Source organism: Megalobrama amblycephala, linkage group LG18 (genome assembly GCF_018812025.1).
Source record: "Megalobrama amblycephala isolate DHTTF-2021 linkage group LG18, ASM1881202v1, whole genome shotgun sequence".
NCBI classification, from domain to species: Eukaryota; Metazoa; Chordata; class Actinopteri; order Cypriniformes; family Xenocyprididae; genus Megalobrama; species Megalobrama amblycephala.
The window spans coordinates 25,238,658-25,248,623 of record NC_063061.1 but is presented as its reverse complement, the minus strand read 5'-3'; the positions used below and the strand labels follow the sequence as shown (position 1 = coordinate 25,248,623).

General features: G+C 36.0%; 1 protein-coding gene across 16 annotated transcripts in view; it reads left to right on the top strand.

The window, feature by feature from the left end:
• The first annotated feature begins 8,963 nt into the window (after positions 1-8,963).
• The window catches only part of epb41l3a (erythrocyte membrane protein band 4.1-like 3a), a 59,270-nt gene continuing 58,267 nt past the window's right edge, over positions 8,964-9,966 (top strand). For 2 of the 16 annotated variants that reach the window (XM_048165687.1, XM_048165683.1), the window contains exons 1-2: positions 8,964-9,216; positions 9,463-9,670. The gene's annotated coding sequence lies outside the window, so the exon portion shown is untranslated. The remainder of the gene's footprint in view (positions 9,217-9,462; positions 9,671-9,966) is intronic. The other 14 variants (XM_048165682.1, XM_048165685.1, XM_048165686.1 and 11 more) reach the window with 10 other exon arrangements.

The window sequence follows — 9,966 nt, the reverse complement described above, 5'->3', positions numbered from 1 at the left end:
AATAAAAGTGTAAATGCAACAATAACAGCAAAAACATGTGAGAACATCGCACAAGTTTAGAATAGTTCATTTGTGTTGACGCAAATATAGTTATCATTATAGTTAAAATTATTGGTGTGAACGAGCCTTAATAGGGAACATTCTCAGAACTTTAGCTAATGTTCTGGCAAAGCTGTCTAAACGCTATGAACAAACGTTCTTCCAGTAACATTGATAGAACATTCGTTCAAAGTTATCTGGTCTTTAATAATGTTCTCAAAATGTTAGCAGGAAAACATTATTTGGGTCATTGATGAATAAGAAGTGTAAAAACATAATGGAGATATAATTAATTTTGAAGTTTTATTAAGTGTTAACAATGAGATTATGTGGTTTTTATAATCGATTAACTCTGCTTTTGTCATTTTTTGTCAAAATTTCGGTTTTACCGAATGACGATATTTTCAAACAATGCTAACAGGCTGATATCTAACAAAAGGACAATCAAACATTTTATATTTAGTACAAGTTTTTAAAATATTACAACATTTTCCATGTTTTATAGCGGTTGCACCGAATGACCTGATGTTTCGGGACATGCATACACTGTAAAATTTACGGTAAAAAACCGGCAGCTGTGGTTGCCAGAACTTTACCGTAAAAAATACAGTAGCAACATAAAAAAAAAATCTGTTACATTTACGGTAAAATAACGTATTTCATTAACTGATATCATGTTAATTTACCAACCTAATGAAGTACTAATATCTGTTTTGTACCTTTATAATACACTGACAGTCACCAAACACAGTGGTGATGAGAGTCACATAATGAATCAAAGTTCATCACAAGCAGCTTTCCCACAAGCTGGGAAAGGACAACACTAACATATAGAAGGAGCACACAGTGTCATTCACACACACACTAAACACCATCATGGTAACATGCATGAAATTTTAAAAATGCAATAAACATTAATTTAACAACGTTAGATGTAACATAAAACCCTAATGTACATAACTGATTAGAAAAAAATGAGAAAAACTAAGAAGAAACAGAGTTATTTCAACGAAAATATATCAAATGTGAAGTGTCACGCAGGGAATTGTGGGAATGTCAATTTACGGTTTTTCACTGTAAATTTTACAATGAATTGTTATTTTTCACTTCCAAAAACCGTAATTTTACCGTAAAATTACATTAAATGTACCGTTAGATCTATTACAGTTATTCACCGTATATAGTACGGAAACTTTCTGTAAACCAATTGACAGTTTTTCACCGCAGCATTTTTACAGTCTTTTACTGTTAAAATCACAGTCATTTTTTACAGTGTATGATCAAGTGAAAACATGAAATTTTAAAATTTTGCTTCATGATCATGTGACCTTTGCAGTGGTCTGAATGCTGTCACATGATATTGATCACATGACTTGATCCAAAATGGTCCCTTTATATTGGTTACTCCGAATGACATCAATGAAATTCATTTTTCCGGACATTCTTTCTCATAACAAAGCAACGACTTTTACACATAATTTTAATATCATTTTGCACTATGTTGATATATGATGTAAATCATGCCAGAATAAAAAATATATACATTTATTACATTTTAGGATATTTAATCACAAATGAAATGGCTGTATTGGCCTTTGGACGGTTAAACGGAATGACCTTTTGACACTTCAAAATCTTTAAAATACCTTTATATGAAGCAAAATATAATTAAAACCTTTTGGATTCAATAAAAGAGATCTAGTTGTTCTACCTTACATACTTTGAATGTCATATCTGTGTTTTTAATTATTATTAAGGCCTTTGGACAGAAAAATGATCCGTCACATCATTGAACCAACTTTTTTTTCTGAAACGTTTTAGTTGGACATTCAAAAATAACGTTCCCATAATGTTTAAAGAATGATAATGGAACGTTTCCTGAACGTTCGCATAACCAAGAATTTTCAAACATTTAAAAAACTGTCTGTTTTGAACGTTCAAAGAACATTCTGAAATAATGTTTTCATAACTTAATAGGAACGTTAAGAAAACGTGCTTAGAACATATTTTTGTTAGTTGGGAACGTCCAGATCATTTCTAGTCAGATCACACTTTATTATAGTCAGCATGTATGTGACCCTTAAAAGCTTTTTCAGATAGATCCTCATCCGAATATAACCTTCATCTCTCTCTCTTTGGATCTGTATGGAACATTTGCCTGTATTTCCTCAGATCAATAATGCTTCAGTTTGGCTCACGCTCTCATGTGCTCTTGTGTGATTTATGCGGCACTTTCCTCTGTTATATTCAGACTGTCTGGCTCTTGCTTTAGGTGAAGCATTGTTCTGTTCAGAGCTGTAAAACTATAATGAGTCTCACGCCATTAGAGTGAGAACAATTAGCACCGTTTCACATAAGCAGAACGAGGTTTACTGAAGAAAGCAACTGCTGTTTATACATATAGAGGGTTGCCAGGGTGTTGCTATGTGGTTCTGAAGGTGTTGCACGTGGTTTTTAGCAGGTTCATTAGTGTTTTAATGTCTCTTCTGCTCACCAAGGCTGCATTTATTTGATCAAAAATACAGTAAAATTTACAATTACAATTTAAATCATCTGTTTTCTATGTAAAGTGTAATTTATTCCTGTGATCAAAGCTGAATTTTCAGCATCATTACTCCAGTCTTCAGTGTCACATGATCCTTCAGAAATCATTCTGATATGCTGATTTGTGTTATTCTGGTCTCTCTGTGTAAGTCTGAGGTTTTTTTTGCTCTGCTCTGTTAAAAATAATGTCAGGAGGGCCGAGAAATAATTGCAGCCTTTCAGAGATTCAGTATGAAACTGTGGCGACAGCTGCTGCGCTGTTTATTCACATTTGTTAGAAAATAAAGCTTTGTGCTTGAGGAAGATAAAAGCTGATTTATTATTAGTCTGATGGCAAATATAGATGAGAATATCTCATCATCTCATGGCATCTGAATCAGACTCCAATGAAACACACAAAAACACTGACAGGATCCGGAGATCTCGTATCCGTCTGGATTTCTTGACTGACCGTGACTTTCTTCTTCAGAGCGTCACTGAATAGATCTGGTGTTTCTCCACCAGGCTTTTCATTAGCAGAACGTTCATGTTAAACCAGAGAGATCATGCTGAAGTTACTACAGCAAACACAAACATGCTCAGCAAAGGGTTAAACGCCTCAATTCCAGTAAAAGACGGTTTTAAATAGCTCTCAAACATCTGAATTGCCTTACGTAACAGTCAACGGTTGTTTATGTAACTCTGCCAGAAACACACCCTCAATCTCCCAGCATGCACAGTGCCTCGCATTCAGGAAAACACTGTTTCCCAACTTTCCTTTATCACAAAGAATGTGCAAAAAATATGTCCTATTAACATTTTGGCAATGTTCCCATTAACTCTTTCTCCGCCAGTTTTTTTTTTAATTTTTAAAGCCAGCATTTTTGCTCATTTCCACAAAAACATTCATGCCCCCCTGAATATTTTGTTGTATGAAAATGCAGTAAATCAAAAGAACAGCTTCTTCTTAAACAACAACAACAAAAACATTTTATTCTAGCTTCATGCATTTTACTTGAATGTGGGTAAATTTCATAGAAAAGCAACATTTTGCTCGTGCATAAGCTTGTTTCTGCTTCTTCTTCGCTTGTGTTTTGATCCGGAGATTCTGAACTCTTTCAGAAGATGCATAATAGCGCCTCCTACTGTATAACAGTGAGAACATGGATTGCTGGAAGATTCCGTCAATGGCGGGGAAAGAGTTAAGTTATAAAAACGTTATTTAACATCCATTTTTTAAAATGTTTTAAAAACCTTTTTTTTAAATTAAGAATGTTTAATTTTCATAATTTTGCAAACATTATGGGAATGTTACTTCTGAACATTCGAAAACATTTAAAAAACGTTATTTGAGTGTTCCATGAACAATATATAAATGTGCTATTTTTTTTGAGAACATTAAATACCAGATAACTTTGAAAGAACGTTCTATCAACGTTACTGGAAGAACGTTTGTTCATCACTTTGAGAGAACGTTGCCAGAACGTTCTCAGAACGTTAGCTGGTGCTGGTGTTTAATGTTACAGCTAGAACATCTCTTGAATTTGAGAGGTTATCTGTGTTGCGCACGCTAAATTCTGAACCGTATACACAAAAAAATAGCTGTAAAAAAACAAAACAAATTTGCACAGTAAAATACCGTAATATACCGCAATAAACAGTAATATACTGTAAAATCAATGCATTCTGGGTAATATAGGCCACTTTCTTGAAAATGACAAATAATATTACCCAGAATACACTGATAATATACAAGAATGCATTGTAATATACCTAAGTAATATACCGTAAAACAATGCATTCTGGGTAATATTTGTCGTTTTCGAGAAAATAGCTTATAGGCTACTTTCTCAAACGACAAATAAAATTATAAAATTATTATAAATTTAATTAAATTACCCAGAATGCATTGTATATTACTGTTTCAATGGAAAACGGTATTTTGCTGTGTAGGCTACATTTGTTTAGTTTTTTAAATTTGTTTTTTACTCGTAGTACCTTTATCATATCTTTAGGTCTGAATCCAACAACACTCATCAGAAGAGGAGAAACACTCACTGGATCTGTGTTAAATGGCTGTTGCTTCTGTAAATACACTCTGGTGAATCCTGCAGCGCCACCCAGTGGCTCCTTACGCACATACACACTGCTGATGACATCACTATTTTCCTATTTTGAATATTACCTGGACAGATTTTTTGAGATTCATCCTGATCAATGATACTAAATATGCTCTCCATATACAGACATCTGCACATTAACATAGAGACAGTGACATAATCAGAGATCAATATTACTTCATTAATTCATTGTGAAACAGCTTCAGACCTTCTGACTCATTTACTCATGCAAATTAATGAGTGTTTGAGCATAATTGATTCTCAAGACGGTTTGAATCCTGAGGGACGCGGATCCAGACAGACAAACACTGATCTGATATTTCATCTGTACGAGTGCTGAATAATATTCATATGATTCTGATCATGGGGAAGTTTTCACTGTCAGTAATGAAAGATTTTCACAGTAAGTTAATTATGAAAGTATTTTGTGTCGCGCTAAACTTGCACTATAAACACGATATTTTAAAGTAGACCTTTATTAAACAAATAAATGAGTGAAATATTGCAACATATGTTGGTCTGTTGAATGAATGAGGCGTTTATATCATTTCTTTTCGACTGAAGACCATTTTGGATGACATGGGGGAGAGTAAATTAGCAGGAAATTTTAATTTGAAAGTGAACTAATCCTTTAACCGCCAAAATGCAGATTCATCACGTGACAAGCTCTTACGCAAATGAGATTGGGAGACGTAATGTTTTATTGTATTTATTAATTTATTTACAAAATGACAATTAAAAATGTATTTAAATACGGACATTATATTGACATTTACAGCGCCCATGCTTTAAATAAAAATGTACTGTATTTTCCATCTTTTAGAAGAAGATCTGATGTTGCTGTGCTCCTCTGTGACCACTAGAGGGCGCCATTGTTGCACTTTCTGCATTATTCATGATGACAATGCAGGTGATTTTCTTCAGTTCTGCATGTCTGTATTGATTTGTGCTGAAAAATATGATTGCACAGGCTACTTTATAAAACAAATTAGCATTGAGTTCGAGTTGCACAAAATGCCCTGACTGATCAATCTGAATGCTTTTAGGTCTGGAACTGTGAGTGTTTTTCTCTGTTTTTGTCTTCCAGCTGTATAATCCAGTTTGAGCTCTGTAAAACTGCCAAATACTGACATGTTTGACCATCAACTATTCCCAAACCGAACGGCCTGCAAATGAGCTCTTTGATGAATTAATTTCAGTAGAATTACCCAGCAATCCTCTGCAAGGGGCTTTGGGATATTTGGCAGCTTAGTCAGGTTTGGGGATGACTGGTTTGCTCGGATGCTGTTTTTCCAGAATTAAAACCAGCGTTTCAGTGCCAAATGCGGCCTGAAGGGAGTGTGAGGTGAGAAGAAAGCAGCGTTAGATGATGTTTCTGTACAGCTGATCTCACACTACATTAAACTCTGTGCATCAGAAATGACCATCTGAGCCAAAAATGGACCAGGGTTATTACTGTGCATTACTAAAACTGATATTAAAAACATGTTCATTACATTCTAAAAAATGAAAATGAGAATTTTTTCCTTGGCGATTAGCTGAAAATAAATAAAAACAACAACTAAAAATGACAAAAACAGAAGAAAATGACTAAAACTTTAACTCAAATTGAAATAACTCAAAATATAAAAATAAAACAATTTTTCTTATTTATTAAAAACTATAATAGCATCTCAAATGATAGCACTGATCTCTTGCTCTCACGTCTTTTAATTGACTCGCTGGAGCTCTTTGAAAGCATGTGTTAATAAACTCATCATCCACTCAAAGGGAATTATACATTTGAAGAAAGCTGCATTATGCAATATGTGTCTGATGTGCTTCAGAGAGGCCTGAAGCTGCTGAGAAACGTGTCTCTCGGTCTCTGAGGAAACATTTGCCATCTAATAGACGTCAGATGAAGAGAGCGGATCACCTGAAGGCCTCAGACCTGCATTAAAGGCTTTAGCTGGAAGCTTTTCAGAGCATTTGCATCAGATTCAGACTCCCATCATGGATTCATTGATCTGACTGAGACTCATTCAGCTGGAAGTGATTCGACTGTCCACTCAGATTAGATTGAACACGTCACATGTTATACCATGAAGGAAAGTCATAAATAATTACAAAGAAATGGCATTGAATTAAACACGACATTTTGAAGTAGAAAAACTGAAAAAAGTATATATTCAAAAAAATGCTGGGTTAAAACAACCCAAGTTGGGTTGAAAATGGACAAACCCATGTGTGCTGGTCAGTTTTATTTAACCCAACTATTGTTTAAACATGACTATATGTGTGGCTAAAAATGAACCTAAAATAAGTTGGAAATTAAAAATCAGACACATAATTACTAATAATAATCAAAAGGTGAACATTTATTAATAATACATTTAATAAATGTTTATTGTTTGGTTATTATTTATTAAACATATTATTAAATGTTCATTTCCAACATATTTTGGGTTCATTTTAAGCAAGAAGTACAGTAATTTTTAAACAATAGTTGAGTTTAATAAAATTACCCAGCAGGATGGGCAAACATTTAACCCAACCGCTGGGTTAAAACATCCCATTCGCTGGGTTAAAACAACACAATTGCTGGGTTAAAACAACCCAATCGCTGGGTTAAAACAACCCAATTGCTGGGTTAAAACAACCCAATTCACTGGGTTAAAACAATCCATTCGCTGGGTTAAAACAACCCAATCGCTGGGTTAAAACAACCCAATTCACTGGGTTAAAACATCCCATTCGCTGGGTTAAAACAATCCATTCGCTGGGTTAAAACAACCCAATCGCTGGGTTAAAACATCCCAATCGCTGGGTTAAAACATCCCATTCGCTGGGTTAAAACATCCCATTCGCTGGGTTAAAACAACACAATAGCTGGGTTAAAACAACCCAATCGCTGGGTTAAAACAACCCAATTGCTGGGTTAAAACAACCCAATTCACTGGATTAAAACATCCCATAAAACAACCTAATCGCTGGGTTAAAACAAACCAATCGCTGGGTTAAAACAACCCAATCGCTGGGTTAAAACAACTGGGTTAAAACATCCCATTCGCTGGGTTAAAACAACACAATAGCTGGGTTAAAACAACCCAATCGCTGGGTTAAAACAACCCAATTGCTGGGTTAAAACAACCCAATTCACTGGGTTAAAACATCCCATTCGCTGGGTTAAAACAACCTAATCGCTGGGTTAAAACAAACCAATCGCTGGGTTAAAACAACCCAATCGCTGGGTTAAAAAACAACCCAATCGCTGGGTTAAAACAACCCAATCGCTGGGTTAAAACAACCCAATCGCTGGGTTAAAACAACCCAATTCACTGGGTTAAAACATCCCATTCGCTGGGTTAAAACAAACCAATCGCTGGGTTAAAACAACCCAATCGCTGGGTTAAAACAACCCAATTCACTGGGTTAAAACATCCCATTCGCTGGGTTAAAACAAACCAATCGCTGGGTTAAAACAAACCAATCGCTGGGTTAAAACAACCCAATCGCTGGGTTAAAACAACCCAATCGCTGGGTTAAAACAACCCAATTCACTGGGTTAAAACATCCCATTCGCTGGGTTAAAACAAACAAATCGCTGGGTTAAAACAACCCAATCGCCTGGGTTCATCGCTGGGTTAAAACAACCCAATCGTTAAAACAACCCAATTCACTGGGTTAAAACATCCCATTCGCTGGGTTAAAACCCATTCGCTGGGTTAAAACTGGGTTAAAAATCCATTCGCTGGGTTAAAACATCCCATTCGCTGGGTTAAAACAATCCATTCGCTGGGTTAAAACAAACAAATCACTGGGTTCATTCGCTGGGTTAAAACAAACAAATCGCTGGGTTAAAACAACCCATCCCATTCGCTGGGTTAAAACATCCCATTCGCTGGGTTAAAACAACCCAATCGCTGGGTTAAAACAACCCATTCGCTGGGTTAAAACATTCCATTCGCTGGGTTAAAACAATCCATTCGCTGGGTTAAAAAAACAAATCCCATTCGCTGGGTTAAAACAAACAAATCCCTGGGTTAAAAAAACAAATCACTGGGTTAAAACAACTCAAGTATTGGGTTAAATCAACCCATTCGCTGGGTTAGTCCATTTTCAACCCAACTTGTGTTGTTTTTAGCCCAGCAGTTTTTAGAGTGTAAACTGCTCAAAAAAATAAAAATAAAATAAATAATAAATGAATAATAATTTTTACAGTTGTACTGAAAAGTAACATTGAAATAAATGGTTTCTTCATCATCTTGATGTTTTCTGACCTCTTAATCAGGGCGTTAGAGCAGATGTTGTTATTAATCTGATTGACAGCAGCGTGATCCAATCAAGCTCCGCTGCGAGAGGCTCATTAGCATAAGTGGGTGTGGTCATGTTTGTGTTCGGCTGCTGCTGCTGAACATCTTTCTCTCAGCACCGGTCCGGTCCACCGGAGCTCCTCTTCATCCTCATCCTCATCTGATCTTCATCCTCACAATTACTGGATTATTGCGTCAGGAGTGTTTGAGGAGCCGAAGCTGTAAAAGTGAATAAATCAAAGGTAAGAGTGTTTCTCTCTGTTCTGATCTATAGAATCACATCAGTGCGCGTTTGCTGTTTGTGTTTATGATCCGCGTTGCGGTTGTTTCTCGTTACAGGAGGATTTAGTTAATTAATAGACGTGTTAATTCACATTAGTGGGTTTGTTTTAGTGTTTTAGATTCAGTTTCTCTCTGTGTTCTGCACAAACGGTTATTTATATCTGTAACTGAATCCATGAGAATATTGAATGACAGATTCCATCCAGACAGGAATGTTGTGCGCGCGGCCGACACCACAGATGGTCCGGCGCGCCTCCAGAACGCGCGCAACAGTCCAGTCCGGACGGAACCGAGCCCGAGTCTGACTCTATTGTGTTTCCAGTGTCAGTAAATCACGTGCTGTCATATTTCTCTCTCTTCTCTGTCATCTGAACCTGAACTGTGACGGTGGACTCGGTCTGGATGAACCTTATGGTGAGTTTCTGTATTTAATTCCGCCTAAAAGTCATAAGATCATCATCACTGATCATCATGTAAGTTATTTCTCTGAACGTTCTAAACACTCATTTTTGGTCAAAACATTATGGGAACATTCTGATTCTCGAATCTGATTGGCTGAGAGGTCCTTTGGTCTTATTGAATTATTAGTTGTTCCAGAGCTAATAGATTTGGCTTAAGGGCTATATTAAAGGGTTTAGTTCACCCAAAAATGAAAATAATGTCATATATTACTCACCCTCATGCCGTTCCACACCCGTAAGATCTTCATT